The following is a 20,224-nucleotide window of genomic DNA, read 5'->3' on the forward strand; positions in this document are numbered from 1 at the left end:
CAGTACTTAATATGCTCTTTGTAACTTGTTGAGTCCATAAAAAGGAGCTGTAAACATTGGCTGCTGATCCTTGAAATTTGCAGTTGAGGAAGCAGACTTGTGTACAAAAGGAAATTGTGTAAAGTGAAATAAGAAAGGAAGAAACTAAAGCTTACATTAATGCAGTGTCTTGCTTGATTTCTTCACTTTTTTTTTTTTGTTTTTCTTCCCCCATTTTTGCTCTTTTTTTGATTGAAGGTGGGGTATATTATTTGGAAAGAACCCAAATTATTATTTTTTTAATTTTCAGAAATACCCAGATACAACTTGAAGAGCATCAAAAATAATTTGTGTCCATATATCTATTTTGGTGTTTAAAATTGAACTGATTATGGCATTCAATAAAAACTAATGTTAATATAATAAAAATAATAATACTGTGCAAAAGTATAAAATAGTCTGCATTTCTTCATTTTTAAATTCAGGTACATAGGAAGAACTTGATAAAAACTCACTGAATTCAGAATAATGGCTCATGTAACTCATAAAATTGTGTAAATGACTATGGCATAGTTAGAACAATTAAAGCTCTCATTCTCAGACAAGGAAACTGAGGCAGAGATAATTAATTATCTTGCTCAAAGTTAGAGATGAGATTATGCTAACCAGATATATTTTGTAAAGGCAAATCCTCTAGTGATTCCTAATCTCCTTCTTAATTAATTGCTTAGGAAATCAACCTAGAAAAAGGAAAATTCTTGCTTTAGAGCGTTTGTTCTTACTCTTGGTTTTGTCAGCCATGCCTGCTGCTTTCTGCTGCTACTACTTCTTAAGCCTCCCAGTGCTGATTCCCAAGACACAGGAGATCTGCAGTTTCATGCCTATGATGGTCATGCTGGTTGATTCCCCACATCATCGCTCCTTGGATCATTAATCTAACACAACCCAATAATCCCATTCCCTTTATTAGTGCCTAGCTTCAGATGGCCAACCAGTCCAACATGACACAACATCAAAGTTACTGAGGAAGTTGTCTTTGCTCCTAAACATAAAGACGTAAAAAGAGATGGGCCTTCTTTTCTTTATAGATGTTGCTGTGTCTGCATATTGCACCTAAAAATTTGAAAGCTATCATACAACCATGTTAGTAAAGCTATTGTAAGGGCAATGTCCATCACAATCAAAGCTTCTTATAGATTTCCTATTACGTGATATTACTGTTCTGTTGTACAAAATGCACTCTATTCATGAGAGAAAAGCTCAGTATTGCCAACTAAGACCCACTCGGCTATTGCTGTCATGTGATCTGTCTATATAAACACAGACTTTAAGAGAAAATTGGAAAAATCCAGTAAGTCTGCAGGCTATTTGGACATACGTGAGCTTCAGTTCTTTTCTTCTGGAAGTATGATCCCACCTAGACACAACTTAACTAATGCAGACTGTGGGGTCAGATGCCAAACTGTTGTGTTCCATTTCTTTTTGAATGACACTACATAATCAATGAATAAATTGAATTTAACCTTATCCCATATTTTGATGCTCCAACTTACTTCTTTCTTGTATATATGAAAAAACAATTTCCAAGATGAGTTAAAATAAATAGGAAAAACATTGTCTAATGACACCAAAAAATCCATTGAGAATTTTGTAAACTTTACCAAAACTAGTTTAACTGCTGTTCAGATGTGGCACCCATTATAGACATTCTTCCTTGTTTAGGAATTTGACACAATTTCTGTGTTGGCAGATGTTTCATTTGGTTTTTGTTACAATCATGTCAGAGCTTGATTTAACTAAAATCTGTTTCGATGTGTGACTGGCAGTCCAACAGCAATTCCCTAGCAATGGGGCTATATATCTGAGCTATTACAAACACCCATTGCCATGGTTTCTTAGAATCTGTTTCCTTTTCTTTTTTCTTTTCTTTTCTTTTTTTTTTTTTGGTTGTTCCCATGGGATCTTGCTTCATGAGCTGAAACACTGGCAGCAAAAGCACAAGGCAAGCCTGGAGAGGAATAATCTAGAAATTTACGTAAGTTTGAGATATCTGGCAGAGAGTAACAATCTAGGTGGAAGGTCATTTTAAGCAGAGAGACATAAACAAGGACTCTAAAGCCAAGAGGAAAATATGGATCCATAGGGAAGAATCTGCATTTGACAGGGAGAAGGGCATGGGTTTTGGAACTTAATAGATTTGGATGGAAAGCCTATGTCTCAGATTTTCCTGCCTTTGACTTTGCAATTTTATTTCACTATTCTGAGTCTCAGTTCTCTCATTTTTGTAACTCAGAAAATAGTACCTATCTCAAGGAAAGGAGATTTCCTGAACAGCCTATATTTACTTTTAAGTGTAAGTCATGACTATTGTTATAGTTATTTGGGAAGTCTCTAAAAGTAAGAAGAAGCAAAATCTTATGTCCTGGAATCTTAGACAAAACAAATAATTGCAGTGAAGGAAGGAGTGTTTTCACTACTGACCCTAAGGGAGTTCATTTATGTCTTTTGTCATAAATGCATGCCAACAGCCTATCGGAAGTAAGGTGGTGAGGTATACTACTGATTTTTATTCTACCAAGTGAGAAAGGCCATGCATGTCTTATTTATGTATTCTTTACTTGGTGAACATTTTTAAGACCATAATTCTTAAAATTATAAGGCCAAATATGTTGCTTTCTAATGTTGTTAATTCTCTTCATAACTCACAACCATCTGATGTAGCACTTTTCCGTCTGAGGGCAGTGGAAATAACATAGTGTCCCTCTGTGCACGGAGGATAGGTTCTAAAACCCCAGTGGATGCCTAAAACCACAGAGAGTACCAATCCCTGTACATACTATGTTTATTCTTATTCATACATACCTATTAAAGACTTTAATTTATAAATTAGTCACAGTGACAGATCAACATCTCATAATAAAATAGGATATATAATAAAATACTGAAATAAAGGGTTTTTTAAAATTTTATTTTTTTAAGTCCAAACCTCCACCTTTTCATTTAAAGCAAGCTCTTTACAGCTTCTCTTTGGCATATCTGAATTGCCGGCTTTGCTACTCTAGCATTTTGGGGTCCTTATTCACTAAAAATGAGGGTTACTTGAACCCAAGCATTGCAATACTGAGACAATGTGGTAACTGAGAAGGCTAAGCTATTAACGCATGGGTAACCCACACGGCTTGGATATGTCAGACAAAGGAATGATTTGTGTCCTGGGTAGAAGGATGTGAGGCCGTGGGGGATTTTGTCACACTACTCAGAACAGCTAACAATTTAAAACTTATGAATAGCTTATTTCTGGAATTTTCCATTTTATATTTTCAGACCCCACTGGACTGTGGGTAACTGAAACCATGGGAAATGAAACTGTGTATAAAGAAGGACTACCGTAAAAGGACACTTGAATTACAAAAATTGCACAATAGTGTATATCAAGAAACACTAAAAACAATAACTAGAAAATGTGTATAATCCAGTGACCAATGAATACATACGCACTGAAACAGTATTATATAAAAGTAGTGATGAAAGAGGAATAAAGTCAACCAGTCATTACAAGTGGGAGTAGCTAAATCTTGAGTCAGATGTTAGAAGAAGAAAGAAGAAGAGAAACTAACATTTTTTGAATATTGCTCTAATCCAGGTGTCATGCCAGGCACCTTAAACATGCCCACAAGTGATCCACTTAGTCTCTTCAGAACCCCGCGAGGCACCACTGTCATCATTATTTTACACAAGATCAGTGCTACAGCCATGAGCTGGTAAATTGCAGTTAGAATTAGCATTAAACCCATGAGCTTCACTCTCCCCACAAAACTATCAGTGCCCCACATGGAGAGGGCAGTTGATAGGATTAGGTGAGGGCATTTTCTGAAATAAAAAAGGGTAAATTTTAACATGTTTTATGGGAAATTTAATTAAGAGACCACCAGCAGTTGATCTGAGTTAGTCTGGCTAGAGTGGTAATCTGAGTTCATAAATGATAAATTAGTTTGGAGTGGCAAAGAGATGAAGATACTGTATAGAAATCCACATTAAACAGATAATAATCTGTCTAACATATATTTCTGTGAGTGTGTTTTGGTGGTAACTTTTCCTAATTTTACTGGAAAAGCATCAAAGGAAATCAAAGCATGCAATTCTGATGACATTAACAAGACTTTTTATTGATCCTTTTTCTAATAATCTGTAATATGAGAGAATTCAGTATGATGGCATTCCATAGTCTATCATCTTTCTTGTATTTCAGAAAAGATTATATTTTCATTGAGTAGCTCAAGGTTTCTCATTTATTACCATAATGTGTGGTTTCCATTCTCTTATTTGATTGGCAAGTTATTCATATGTTAAAAAAAACTCAGTGAATTAAAAATTCCTTGCAATAATTTCTATAATAAAATGTAATCATTTTCAGGTAATAGAAACTTGGGAAGAAAGAATGTAAACTCGGCGATTTACATAACTCCTGCCTTATGCTTTATCTCTGATCTACTCAGAAATGCCCTGAGAAAAGACAGCGTGGATGGGAAATGGGAACTGGGTAGAAAGTATTTTGATAAGGCTTATTTTTCCAACATTGGTAACTTGAAAAGAAAATTGAAATTTTAGAAAATCATGGGGATAATATTATGTATTTATTTTTCACCTCTATATCTATTGAAATTTAAGAATCATAAAACATGAATAAAATTCTCATATAAAAATCACACCAGCTTACAAGAATGCTGCTTCTCATGTGGTTGTATCAAAGATTTAGAACACGTTCAAGTGTTTTTAAGGTAGAGGTTGTAGTGTGGCCTGTAGTTTAATCTCAACCAGCAAATATGCTTTGTTTGGTCTGCATAATTTTACTTTAATTGCATCATGTAAATTTAATATTTATATAAGACTAGCTAGATATCAAAGACGTTGGAAAAAATGGCTTAAATAAAGCTCCTCTCAATTTAAAATGATTAAAAAGAGTGTGGGAGCATGAGATTGTTTAAAATAAAATAAAACCAGCTGATGCAGACTTGCTGCCAAAAGAGAGAAACACCGAAGCTAAAACCCACGGCTATGACTTCTCGAGTTCTTGAGTTAACATGTATCAAAGTTAAAAGCTTGGTTAAAAATAAATAAATAAATAAATAAATAATAAAATTTCCAGACTAGTTAACCAGAAATCATCCTCTGCAGATGTGTATGTTCTTAGAGAGAGACAGAGAAAACCGTTGTCAACTTTAATTTTCATATTTTCAGCCCAATTTGTCCTTAAGTGTCCCCAAGGAAGCTTCTGTGGGAAGCAGAACTATAATGAGAGGCTATGTACACATATTTATTATTGTCTTTAGTATCTGTATAGTCATATTAATAGCACTCCAAAGAAGTCAACATCCTAATTCCTGGAACCTGTGAATATGCTAGTCTACAGGTCAAAGACACTTGAAAAATGGAAGTGAGATTCCTAATCCTTAGTTACTAAACTGACATTAGGCTTGAGAGATGATCTAGGATTACCCAGGTGGTTACAATGATGTCAGAATGGTCATTAAAAGTTGAAGAGGGGAATGAAGAGAGAAACAAAGAGAGAGAGAGAGAGAACCAGACATGGCAGCATGAGAAAGACGGCCTGAAGTTGCTGATGAAAATGGGAGAAGGGCAAGAGCCAAGAAAGGTGGGTGGCCTCAAAAAACTGAAAAGAGCAAGGAAACAGACTTTCTCAGAGCCCCTTAAAGAAACAGGCTTGCAACACCTTGATTTTAGCCTTGTGAAATGAAAGTCAAACTCCTGACTTAAAGAACTGTGACCTAATACATCTGTTCTGTTTTTAGCCACTAAGTTTATGGTAATTTGTTAACAGCAGCAATAAGAATCAAATACATAGTTTCTAATTGAAGTTGAATGCTGTGTAAGAAATACATACAAATGTGGTCGTGGCTTTGGAATTTCGCAGTGGAAAGAGCCTGGAAAAATGTTCAGGAGCATGATAGAAAAAGCCTAGACTGACCTGACATTTCTGATGTTAGTAGAAGTACAGATTTTAAAGGCACTGTTGGTGAGGAATGGAAAAAAAAATAGAGAAGAATAACATTTCAGTAAACAAAACCTTTAAAGCATATTCCCTTCAAGAATACTGAAATTATTATGAACTGACTATTGATAGAAAGAGGTACATTAATGGCATTGCTGGTGAAGGCTCAGAAGAAAATAAAGAAAATGTTATTGGAAATTGAAGAAAATATTACCTTTGTGATAAAATGGCAGAAAGTTTAGCAAAAATGTGTAGAGCCGAATTTGTAAAAAGGGTGAGATTGGACATTCAGCTGAGATTTTTCCAGCAAAGCCTTGTAGTCTAGTCACTTCTCGCTGCTTATAGTAAAATGTAAGAAGAAAGATAAATTGGGATACAAATTGTTAAGCAAAATGGAACCAGAAATTGGTGATTTGGAAAGTTTTCAGCCTATCCAATTGCAGAAAGCATGAAAATTAAGAGATTCACTGTCAGAAAGCTTGCTTTATGGAAAAAGCTGGGATAAAGCTAGAGAACCTCTTGCTAATACCTCAAAAAGATGAAAATGCCAGTGTATGCAGTCATTCAAAAGTCTCTTCTAATAAATTAAGCATGTGACTCATGGATGCTCCCAGCCATATAATCAGAGGTCAAAAAATTGAGGAGGGAATTTCCATGGAGATGATTCTTATCTAATGGAGTGAATCCCAGTGACATACACAGGAGACCCACATATTTCTTGAGAATTTTGTAATAGCAGTAACACTGCCAGCTTGGAGTATATTCCACAGTATACAAATGAGCTCAATGTAATTAGGAAATTTCTTAAAAGTGGAAGAGAAAGGCAACCAGACAAGCAGAATCCTGAAAAAAATAAAACAAAATATAACCAAAAGTTGCTGTCTTTGAAGATAAGGGAAGAATGAATGAGCCAAGGATTGTGGTTGGCCTGTAGGAACTGGAAAGGGCATAGAAACATATTATTTCCTAGACCAGAAAGAAACACGGTCCTGCAACACTTTAACTTTAGGCCAATGAGTTCTATCAGCTCTAACCTATCGTTCTCATTTTAAAAAATTTCTTCCAAAAAATAGAAAAGGAGAGAAAACATGTCAACTTTTCTGTATGATGCCAGTATTACTGTGATACTAAAACCAGGCAAAGATAGCATGAAAAAAGAAAATTGTAGACAAGTAGATTTTATAAAATTAGATACAAAAATTTTCAACAACATATTAGCAATTTAAATCCAACTATGTATAAATCATTATACTACATGACCAAGTGATATTTATTCCAGGTATGCAAAACTGTTTCAATATTTAAAAATCAATGTAACCCACCATATCAACAAGTTAAAAAGGAAATATCATGTGTTCTTATCAATTGAAGATGAAAGATCTATATTTTTTTTATTAAAATCCCACACTGATTCATGATAAAAAGCTCTTACCAATAGAAGGGAAAGCCTTCAAATTGATAAAGACCATTTATAGAAACAACAAAAAGACAAGTAAGCAAAATCTACAGCCAGTATAAATAAGGGTGAAAACCCTTATAAGATTGAAAACAAGACAAGAATATCTACTCTCACCAATGTTGTTGAAATAAGTACTTGAAGTTTTACCCAGTTCAGAAAGGCAAAAAAAAAAAAAAAAAAAAAAAAAAAAAAAAGCTATGCAGATGGGAAAGGAAATAATACAACTGCTTTTATTGAAGATAGCATGACTGTCTGCATAGAAAGTCCCTAGGAATCTATAAAACAAAAGAAAAAAAAACAAATAAGTCTTCTAAATCAAAACGAATGATATCAGCAAATTACAGGATACATGATCAACATATTAGAATCAATGCATTTCTATATACTAATAGTGAACATACAGAAACCAAAATAAAAGCAAAATACCATTTATAATTCATTAAAGGTAAATAAAATACTTGATGTGCTTATAAAACCATGCACAAAAACTATGTGCTGAAAATTACATATATGAATAAAAGAAATCAATGAAGATGCATGACTTGTTCATAAATTGGAAGGCTCAAAATAGTAAAAATATCAACCTAAGCCTTATACCATATAAAATTTAAGTCAAAATAAGTTATGCACTTAAATGTAAAATGTAAAACTATAATAAATTTATTGAAACTATGAGAAAATCTTTGAGACCTCCCATATTGGTCAATAGGTTAAAGAGAATTTCTATCAAAGCCTCAAAAAGGGTTTTTTTGCTGTTTTTTTTTTGTACAGTAAGGTTAAGGCCTTAGAACAGCTAAAACAATATTAACAAATAAAAATAAAGTAGAAAGAATAGTTTAGTTAGGATAAAAACTCATTTTATGGCAAGAAAAATTAAGACAATATGGTATTGGCGGAAGAGTAGACATATAGATCAGTAGAACAGAATAGAGGGCCAAAGCGCACAGGAAGTTCTACACACCTATGCTGAAGTAATTTTTGAGAAAAGAACAAAAGATCAAAAGGCTAAAAATACATTTTACGGCAACAAAAATTAAGACAGAATAGTATTGGTGGAAGGGTAAACATATAGATCAATAGAGCAGAATAGAGGGTCAAAGAGCACAGGAAGTTCTACACATGTATGCTGAAGTAATTTTTCAGAAAAGAACAAAAGAAATTCAGGAAAGAAAATAGAAACTGTTTAACTAATGGTGCTGTAGTAATTGGAATTCCAGAGGCATAAACATCAACCTCAACCTAAGACTTATACTGCATAAAAACCAAGTCAAAATAAATTATGCACATAAATGTAAAACATAAAACTATAATACTTTTGTTAAAAAAATGAGAAAAGCTTGGAGATCAATGGTTAGATAAAACTTGGCACTAAAAGAAAAATCCATTAAAAAATAGAAAACTTCAACCTCAATATATAAAAAACACTTATTCTGCAAAGGCCGATTTGAAAAGGATTAAAAGCAATGACTGGGAAGTGTATTTTCAATCTACATTTTCTACAAAGATACAATATCTGTAATATAAAAAATTTCCCAAAACTCAATATTTAAAAAAAAAGAAAACAGCAATCCAATTGGAAATTGAGAAAATGACAAGATTACACATTTCCCTGAAGATATACACAGAGCATGCAAGCACAGAAAAAGATGCTCAACTTCATCAGCTATTATATAAAAGAAAACTGAAAGTCCGCAGAGATATTAATACATATTAAAAAGAAATGGTTAAAATTATATATATAAAATATTATATTATATATGTATAATATATAATTTATATATATATATATATAGAGAGAGAGAGAGTGTGTGTGTATGTGTGGTGTCAATGTTCCATGTTCTGCTTCAATGAGTAAAGAACTTGGAAGTCATCACTCCTATTCTCACAAGAATAACAAAAGCTAAAGAAGCTGAAAATAAACGACTTTTCCATCAGAGAATTGAGTTCATATAAAAAACTGTCTCCCCCACCACCAGAAAAATAGAAAGATAGGAAAATACAGAGAATCACAGCTTACCTCCAGCAAAAGCTGCTGGAGTCAGTAAATGGTAGACACACTTCAACGGCTATTAAAATTTGCTGAAGGCTGTGTGTGGAATAGCTTAAAAACTCCCAGCAGCCTAATCTTAGAGGGATCCTGACTGTTTTATGGCTTTTATTTCCAGGCATTACACTACTTTCTCATGAAGATAAGAGAATAATCTCTAGTGATTTGAATTTGAGCAGAACTAAAAGAAAGTAACCATTCTGAAACACATACAGAGGAAAAGTGGCCATTTTGAAAATTGCCGAGAGCATTCTGTTCTACATAATAAAGGCTAGCTATCAAGGGAAACTACTTTAACAAAGCCTTATTTAAATCAAGGGAAGGAAAGTTAGTCAATCACTCCAACCGCATGTTTTACCAAAACGCATAAGGGGACAAAAAGCTTAAGAAACTCTTCTGGAGGTCACAGCTAGAGACTTTGGCTTATTAAAAGAGTGTAGATTTAATCAAAATATTATATAATGCTTTCCCTCTCCAATATCTAATCATCATAGCAACACAGATCTTGTATAATAGTTGATTGAAACTGAGAAATTTGCAAAAGACATATACTATTTAAGAAGGAGTTTCTAGGGAAACCCAAAGGGAAAAACATGAACTAAAGGAAGTTTATGCCTCTGACACCTACAGCTATAACAAACATTAAATGCTGCCCAGCTTCTTTCCAGTTTAAATAAAACTTCACATGAAAGATCTATTTGTCTCATCCTATTACTTGATATGTCATGTCTGATTTTTGACAAAATGTTATAAGGCCTTCTTACAGTCAAGGATAAACACAGTCTGAATATGTAAAGCAAACATCACAACCAGATTCAGATATGACTGAGATTTGGAAAACATCAGACTGGAGAATTTAAAATAATTATAATTAATATGCTGGAGATCTCCACTTTTGAAAGTGGACAACACATAAGAACATAAAGGTACTATAAGCAGAAATATAGAAACTCTAAGAAAGAATAAAAAAGAAATGTTGGCTGGGTACAGTGGCTCACACCTGTAATCCCAGCACTTTGGGAGGCTGAGGTGGACGGATCACCTGAGGTCAGGAGTTTGAGACCAGCCTGACCAACATGGAGAAACCCCATCTCTACTAAAATACAAAATTAGCTGGGTGTGGTGGCAGGTGTCTGTAATCCCAGCTACTTGGGAGGCTGAGGCAGGAGAATTGCTTGAACCTGGGAGGTGGAGGCTGCGGTGATCTGAGATCGCACCATTGCACTCCAGCCTGGGCAACAAGAGGGAAACTCCATCTCAAAAAAAAAAAAAAAGAAATGTTAGAAATCAAAAACATTTTCATAGGAATGAGGAAGTACACTGGATGCCACTAAGAAGAGAACCAATGAACATGAAGATATGCCAATAGAAAATTTATAAACTGAAATGCAAAGATAACATTTAACATTAATTAAAAATTATGTAATGTCCAAGAAGCTTTGGAAAAATTACAATGGTGTAACATATACATAATGAGACTACATAAAAGAGAAAAAAGAGAGGAAAAATACAAATAACAATTTTAAGTAATAATAAGAGATAATTTTCTAATATTAAAAACAGATATCAAACCATAGATCTAGGAAGTTCAGAAAGCAGCAACCAAGAAAAATATTTTAAAAATCCATAACCCAATTACAACATACTCAAACAGCAGAAAATCGAAGACAAAGAAAAAACATTGAAATAAGCCAGGGTCACCTTACCTATAGAGGAAAAGGAATAAACATTATATTAAACTCATCTTCAGAAATCATGCAAACAAGAGTAGAGTGAAGTATTTAAAGTGTAGAAACAAAACAATAAAAAACAAAACACCAACCCAGAATTTTATATCTAGTAAAATTATCCACAAAATGTGAAAGAAAAATAAAAAATATTATTAGACAAAAATTGAGAGACATTTCCTGTTTTGAAAAAAAAATGTTATAAGTAGTTCTTTAGAGAAGAAGAAAATAGTTCACACCAAAGACATGGATTTCTGGGTCTACAGAAGCATTAGAGAAGAAAAAAATGAAGGTAACATGTACTTTTTTTTCATCCTTATCTTAACTGATCTAATAGATAACACGTTTTCCTTTAAAATAGTAATAGCAAGACTGTGTTGGGTGAGTAGACCTTATGGATAAATGAAATTAATACCATGAGTGTTATAATGGAGGAAGGAACGAATTTGGAATATCCTTTTATAAGGTCAGTGTACTCCCTGTGAATTATTACAGCATTTTTTGAAAGTGGACTTATATTAGTTGTAAATGTTTACTGAAAACTATAGGGCAACTAAAAAGAGATAAATACTTAAATCAAATAAAATATGTCTAAAATTTAAGGAAAACTACAAACGATTAAAAATCAAACAGTCTCTAAATAAATGGAAAGATATTTCATGTACATTGATAGGCAGAATCAATACTGTTAAGATGTCATTCTTTCTGATTTTTTTCTATAGATTTATTGCAATCTCAGATAAATTTATTGCAATTTATTTTGTATATATGAGCAAAGTGTTGCTAAGGTTTATGTGAAAAGGCAAAAGACACAGAATAACCAACATAATACTAAAAAACAAGAAAATGGAGGAAAACGAGAAAAACAAGAAAAGAAGAGTCATTATTCAGCTTCGAGACTTACTAAAAACCTACAATTATCAAAGCAAAATAAAAGACAAGTAATCAATGAAGCAAAATGGAGAGCCCAGAAATAATCAACTACAGTTGCATAATGACAATCAACTGGTATTTGACAAAGGAGCCGAGGCAATTAAATATAGAAAGAGTAAACTTTTCTACAAATGATGCTGGAACAACTGGCATCAACATTGAAAAAAAATGAATCCAGATATAAACTTTACATCTTTCACAAAATTAATGCATAATGAATTATTGACCTAAATTAAAATTCAAAATGATAAAACATCTATAGTGTAACATAAATGAAAATCTTATTTTTTATTTTGTCGATGAGTTTTTAGGCAATGCTGAAAGCACAATCTATAAAAAAACAACAAGTTGGATTTATTATAATTAAAATAGATTTGTGAAAGCAACTTGAGAGAATGAAAATAACCAAAGACTAAAGAAAATATTTTAAAACATCTACATAATAAAGCACTATTACCAAAAATATACAAATAACTCTTAAATCTTCACAATAAGAAAATTAACAACTAAATTTGTTTAAATAAGCAAAAGATCTGAATAGGTTTCACACTAAAAATATACCATTGGCAAATTGGCATATGAAAAGACGCCTAGCATCATGTATCATTGGAAAATTATAATTTAAAACAATAATGAGATATCACTACCCACCTAATAAGGTGGTTACACTAAAAAAAAAAAAAAAATGACAATGCCAAATGTTGGAAGGGATCTGGAACAACAGGATCTCTTTTATTGTTGGTGGCTGTGGCTAAGGCAACTTGTCAACTGCTTCAATTACCAAAACATGCAGCTACCATATGACCCACCAATTTTACTCTTTGGTGTATATTTCAGCAGAAAAGAATAGTTTTGTACACAAACATTTCTACATGAATATTCATACAATTTGGTTCATAATAGCCAAACTTGGAAACTGCTCAGATGTTTTTCAATGCCTGAATGGTTAAACAAACTGTGGTACATCCATACCATTGCTCCACAACAAAAGAAACAAACAATATACCTAATAACATTTATGATTATCCTGAGTAAAAAAAATCGATCCTGAAAGATCAAGTACTGTATGATTTCATGTGTACATAATTCATTAATTGAGAAGAATACCTAAGTGGTGAACAGGTTATCATTGCCCTGGATCAATGACAGGGCGAGTAATGGGTGCAGCTGTACTAGGGATTTTTGTGGTGAGGAATTATTCAGTATCTAAATTGTATTAATATTGATATCCAGGTTGTAGTACTGTACTATAGTTTTGTAAGATGTTACCATTTGGGGAAACTCAGTAAAGGGTACAAAGTTTCTCTTTGTATTATTTATTTTAACTTCATGTAAGTCAAAATAAAAATTTTAATTTAAAAAATAGAACACAAGGCAGTCTTCCCATGCTCTTTCTCAATTGAGGTGACATTAAGTGAATGTTTCCTGGCTAATTGTACACTGCAACAAGAAACCATAATTCATAGTGAATCACGTGGGCCAGGGAATCTAGTCGTGATATCCAACAACCAAGGAAGATAAGAACAACCCATCTCCCCTAGCCACGTGGAATAAAACAGCATATAAGAGTCATGACTGTGATGTCAGCCAGGCAAATCTGCTATGTGTGTCTTTGCTGTTAGATATATTCAGATTGCCTAACAGATATTCAAACTGGCTCATCCCCAGCACTCAATCCTTGAAATCCAAATTGTTTATATGGCTTATCCCAAAGTAACATAGAAGTGTATTTCTTGGGATTACAACAACAAAAATAGTAGGACACATAGTTAATATTTAATTAAGGCTTATCATGTGCCAGACGTTTTTCTCATGGCTTTATATGAATGATATAATTTAATTGCCAACTAAGTTCATGAACGGGCTAAAATTTGAATGACATTTCTTCACTTGACTTAACTAATTTACAAAAAAATTTAGGTGACTTTTCCCATGATGAAACAGTTTGCACTAAATGATTACAGGTTATGAACTAAGCTAATATACTCTGGAGACTGTTATCACAATACTTTGCTCTATTGCCTTACAAAGCAAAACTACATAGGTCATTAAATGTTCGCTATAGAAAATTATTCAGAAAAAAATAAACACTAACATGTAACATTGCTAGAAGGCCCATTCTCACATTGCTATAAAGAAATACCTGATAGTGTGTAATTTACAAAGGAAAGAGGTTTAATTGGCTCTCGTTCTACAGGCTATATGGGAGCATAGTGGCTTCTGGGGAGGACTCAGGAAACTTTCAATCATGGCTGAAAAAGAAGCAGGCATGTCTTACATGGTCAGAGCAGGAGGAAGGGGGTGAGGAGGAAGGTGCCACATACTTTTAAACAACCAGATCTTGTGAGAACTCTATCATGAGACAGCACTAGGAGGATGGTGCTCAGTCATTAGAAACCACCCCCATGAATAAATAACCTCTCACCAGGCTCCACCTCCAACATCAAAGATTATAATTCAACATGAGATTTGGGCAGGCACACACATATGAACCATTTCATAGTTGCACCTAGGAGCAATAATATGTATTCATAACCTAGAAATTGAATATAGTTCTGATACTGAGTTATTTAGGCATTCTGGTAAAAGACAACAATGCACGTTATCTAAGGATCTTGAGTCAACTCCTTAACATGTATTGGGTTCTACATTAGAGGCAGGTCATTAAAGCAGCTAGAGACCAAGCTCTCTGGCACCAGTATATCAGGGATCAGAATTTGGCTCTGACTAAGGTCACATTACTTTACTTCGGTTGCCGTATCTGCATGGAGCGTCGAATATATGTCATTGGGTTATTGAGAGGATAAAATACGTGCAAAACATTGAAACAATATCAGATTAACTATGTTAGCATGTAAAATATGCAGTGTGAATTAAATTTTCAAATGCTGAATGTTTCTGGAAGAAAATAGAAGTGCTCCAATAATCCTAGGTAATTCAGTAGTCTTTGGTAAGATAATTAGTATGTTATTTTCAGTGAGAGAGGAAAGAATACATAATCACATATTCCAAGCTAGCTAGGTTTATGTAGTTCCATACTGGCCTTGAGCTAAGATGATTGCAGGAAGTAACAAAAAATGTGTTTGTGGGCATGCGTATTTGTGTTTAAAATAGGCAAAGAGTGTTTTTTGTACACCCAATAACTAAAATAATAAATAGTAGAAACATAAAGACTTTTTCATACTAATATATAAGATTTATAATAAACAATATTTCCTGTTATTTTGCTAGTAATTTCTCTTCTTGGCAAACCTCTGCTTCTTCCAGACAATATTTTCTCTTTGTTTCTCTCCCCTTCTGTCTCTCATGCTGCATGCTTTATCAAATGCCTGATCATTCTTAAATTTCTGTTCACATTCAAGACTAGAAAAATTGGAATGCGGATGGAGAGTTCTATGTTCTTGTCAATTAATAAATTCCTTTCTTGAATGAACCTTTAGGGAGCCAATCAGTAAGCTTCCCCTCAGCCACGCAGGATGGAAGACACAGCTCTTGGATGCTAACAACCACTAGCTGCCCCGGTTTGCTTCAGCTTTATGCATTTTTAAAGAATAAACTTTTGTTGTATTTGTGTAGGGTTTAACATCTGGATGCTGGGTTTTGTGGATGGAGGTGGATAAAGGGCATAATGTTTACTGTTCCATATAGAATGATTAAACTAATATCTACACTTTTGGACATTTCTTTATTGGATATTCCATTCATCTTTCCAGACTTCCTAAAGCCCAGAGGCTTGTGAGGGTTTTGCAGGAAGCAGACACCATCACCATCAAAGATATACCACACAGGTATATAAAGGCGGCCATTTCTTTGCTCTGAGTCATGTGCTAAGTCTCTTCCATCTTTTAACAAATCTTTCATATATGTATTGATTCTCTCTTGTGCAAGAGGTTCCTCTCTGTTTCCATTTGTGATTTTGTGTTTGTGCATTTGCTTTTAATCAAATAATGTATTTCTTTGTAAGAAATAAATGGTTTGGGCAGAAAAAGATATATTTGTGTGTCTTTTTTGCTATTTTGAAAGACCATTGATAATATTGGTTAGAAGTGCATAAGTTGTAACTTCAGCATTAAAAAAAATGTGTTTGGGGTCAAATTTTAAAGACTCCAAATAATCTAACTATGTATTGTGTCAGGTAAATGCCTTCTGGGACATCATCTCCTCTGCAAGTGGTCAAAATGGATTCCACAACCTTACAAGGTATGGTTTAAGAATTGGGCTTTATTGTGCAAGAGGAAATCTCAGAAAGCCAGATCGGCAAAATTAAATGTCAAAGTATCCTAAAGCTTTATTAAAATCAAATCCACATGTTACACATGCATACCATAAAATTCACCTGCTGTGCAATTCACTAGTTTTTAGTACATTCACATAGAAGTGCAATCCTCACCACAATTTTAGAACATTTCTGCGCCTCAGAAACAAACCCTCTACCCTTTAGCTACCATCCCCCTAGTCGCCCACCAACACAGCCTTAAGAAACCATTAATCTACTTTCTGTCTCCATAGCTTCTCCCATTTGGACGTTTAATATAAATGGATTCTTACAATATGTGACCTTTTTCGACCAGCTTTTTCACTAAGCATATTGCTTCAAGGTTCATCCATGTGGTGAGATGTATCAGTACTCATTTCTTTTTATTGCTGGATAATATTCCATTGGATGGATATACCACACTTTATTTATTCATCACTTGATGGACATTTGCCATATTTCCTCCTTTTGAATATTATACATAGTAGCACTATAAATATTTATGTAAAATTTATGTGAACATAGGTTTTCATTTTTCTTGTTTACATAACTAGGAGTAGGAATCCTGGGTCATATGATAATGCTATGTTTAATAACTTCATGTACTGCCAGACTGCTTTTCAAACTGGTCACACTGATATTCCCACCAATAGTGTTTGAAGGTTCCAGTTTTTCTATATACTCATCAGCGTTCATTATTCTCTATTTGTTGTTGTTGTTGTTGGTGGTGGTGGTATTTTGTTTTGTTTTGTTTCATTTTGCTTTTGCTATTCTAGTGGGTATGAAGTTGTATTTCTTAGTACTTTTGATTAGTATTTCCTGGATGAATAATGATGTGAACATTTACTTATGTACTAATTGGCCAGTTATATACTTTCCTTTGAGAAACGTCTATTCAAATCCATTGTCAGTTTTTAAATTGAATTATTTTCCTTGTATTATTGAGTTGTAAGAGTTCTTTGTATTTTCTGGATGTAAGTCCCTTATTAGATGTATGATGTATGATTTGCAGATATTTTCTCCTATCTCCTGAGGTGTATTTTTATTTTCTGGTAGTGTCCTTTGAAGAATGCTCTTAAAATTTTATTTTAATAAAATAAACAGGTGCCAGGCATGGTGGTGGGTACCTGTAATCTCAGCTACTTGGGAGGCTGAGGCAGGACAATCGCTGGAACCCGGGAGGCAGAGGTTTCAGTGAGCTGAGATCGAGCTACTGCACTCCAGCCTGGGTGACAGAGCTGAACTCTGTCTAAAAAAAAAAAAAATCATTTAGATTTTTTCTTTGTTGCTCCTACTTTTGGTGTTATATTTAAGAATTCATTACCAATTCCAAGGTGATGAAGATTTATTCTTATTTGTCTTGTAAGCATTTTATATTTTTAGCCGTTCCATTTAGATTTTTTATCCATTTTGAGTTATAATTTTCATAGGTTGTGAGACAGGTGCAAACTTTATTTTTTATTTTGTGGATATCTACTTTTCTTAGTACCATTTGTTGAAAATATGATTATTTCCTTCCTGAATGGTTTTTGCAACTTTATCAAAAATCTGTTGGTAATGGGCACATAGATCTCTTTATAGACTCTCCAATTCTTATCGACCTATGGATTTATTCTAATATTACTATCATACTGTCTCAATTACCTTTCCGTTGTAGTGAGTTTTGAAATTCGGAAGTATAAATCCACTATTTTTTTTTCCCCCTTCAAGATTATTGAATCTATTCTGAATTCCTTGTAATTACATACATATTTCAGAATCACTTTGACCGTTTCTAAAAGAAGTCGGGCAGAATTCTGATAGAGATTGCATTGACTCTGTAGATGAATTTGGATTCTATTGCCATCTTAACAATATTAAGTTTTCTTCTGCATAATTATGAACCGTTTCCTATTTATTTAGTTCTTCTTAAGTTCTGTAGCTTTCAGAATATAATTTTTGCACTTTTGTGTTAAATTTATTCCTAAATATTTTATTATTCTTAATAACATGGTAAATATAATTGTTTTATTAATTCCATTTTCTCATTTTTCATTGTAAATGTATAGGAAAACACTTGGCCTTTGTATATTAACCTTGTATCCTACATCTTTGCTGAATTCATTTATAAGTTCAAATAAATTTTTGGTGGATCTGTAGGGTTTCCTATATACAAAGACTATGTTATCTGTAAAATAGAGATAGTTTCACTTCTTTCTATCAAATTTGAATTCTTTTTATTTCTTTTTTTGGTGTCTAATTGCTCAGGCTGTTCTTCACTCTTCATCCATCCATGGAGACCTTCAGCAGAATTTAGTGACACCTGAATATGGTGTGTATTTCATTCCAGGTGAGCAACTCCTTCTTGAGGCACTACCTTCTTAAAATACAAGCATGAAGATGATGGATGCTATTTGTTGTGTGCCAGCAGGCTGGGTACGGGCACCAGCTGCATTCCATTATCTGACTATAATAAATACCTTGGAGCCCAAGCTGTTTTGCAGTTCCTTGAAAGCTGAAGAAAGTTTGGCTTGAAAGCAGCCCTTTACACTGGAAAAGCAGAACTTATTACATGGTAATTCATTGTCCATACAACTTAGAGTGAGGTTCTGAGGTATTTTCACTCATTACTCCAAACTGTAAAATTAATAACATTGGATGGTCATTTGTTATATGAGCTTATTACTTATAGCTGGATGGTGCTCTTTTCTTGAAGCAACAACCTGAGCATGAACTTTATTCTGTAAGTTCACTTCCAATTTTGTATAAACCCCAGGGGATTTGAAACTTAACCTTCAGAAAAAGGAAACGTTAATATTTCATCTAAAGAAAATTATTTTATGCTGTTTTTGCAACTTTGCTAAGTGTTAAGAATAACCTAGTCCCAATAATATTTTAAAGTTATAAAGGTGCAGTAAAACTTTAAAGACACACACACACACACACACGCACGCATGCACTCACACACACACACACAGATCCCTACTCATTTAGATGGATTCACGTACCCAAGTAAATTCATAATATTTTGGGTCTCTTTTCTTTGCAAGTGATAATTCCAGCTTATGTTAACTCCTACATTTTATGTTAATCTAATCATGGTTCTAAGTGAAAAGTAACATGGATTCTTCTATGGGAAAAACTCTATGTAATAGATAGGTTTCTACCTACCTTCAATATTATATTTGTTTCTTTCATCTGTCAAACATCTACTCCAGAGGAACTGCTCATTTCATTGATTTATGAAAAACACCATGCACATTCTTATCTTCATACCGTGTCATTCCTTAACCTGCAAGCTCTTCCCTCATCGTAAGATTTAACTAAACCTTAACCTCTCTTTCCATTGCAGTTTATATCGTACCTAATTCTTATGGCATTCCCTGGGTTTACAGGCATCAAGTATTCTCATTTTTGAACACCCATTCATTCACTCCTATAACATTCATGAAATACTGTATTTCTTCATTCATTCTGTAATGCAACTGTTATACCTTTTTCACATTTGGGTTAAAATATTATTAAAGAAACAACATTTCATGAATGTTACTTCAATGCTGAATCTGTTAAAAACATTAAAAATGTGTGTCTGTGTGTGTGTGTATATATATATACACATATATAACATATATATACACATATATACACATATATGTATATATACACACACATTTTTGTATAAAAAAGTATTATATATACATATATATTGTATATATATGTATATATATAGCAGATATATATTATAAATTCTGTAAGTATATATGTGTGTGTGTATATATATGTATGTGTATATATATACACACACACACACACATACTTATTGAATTTCCTATTC

The sequence above is a fragment of the Pan paniscus genome, chromosome 13 (assembly GCF_029289425.2).
Source record: "Pan paniscus chromosome 13, NHGRI_mPanPan1-v2.0_pri, whole genome shotgun sequence".
Lineage (NCBI taxonomy): Eukaryota > Metazoa > Chordata > Mammalia > Primates > Hominidae > Pan > Pan paniscus.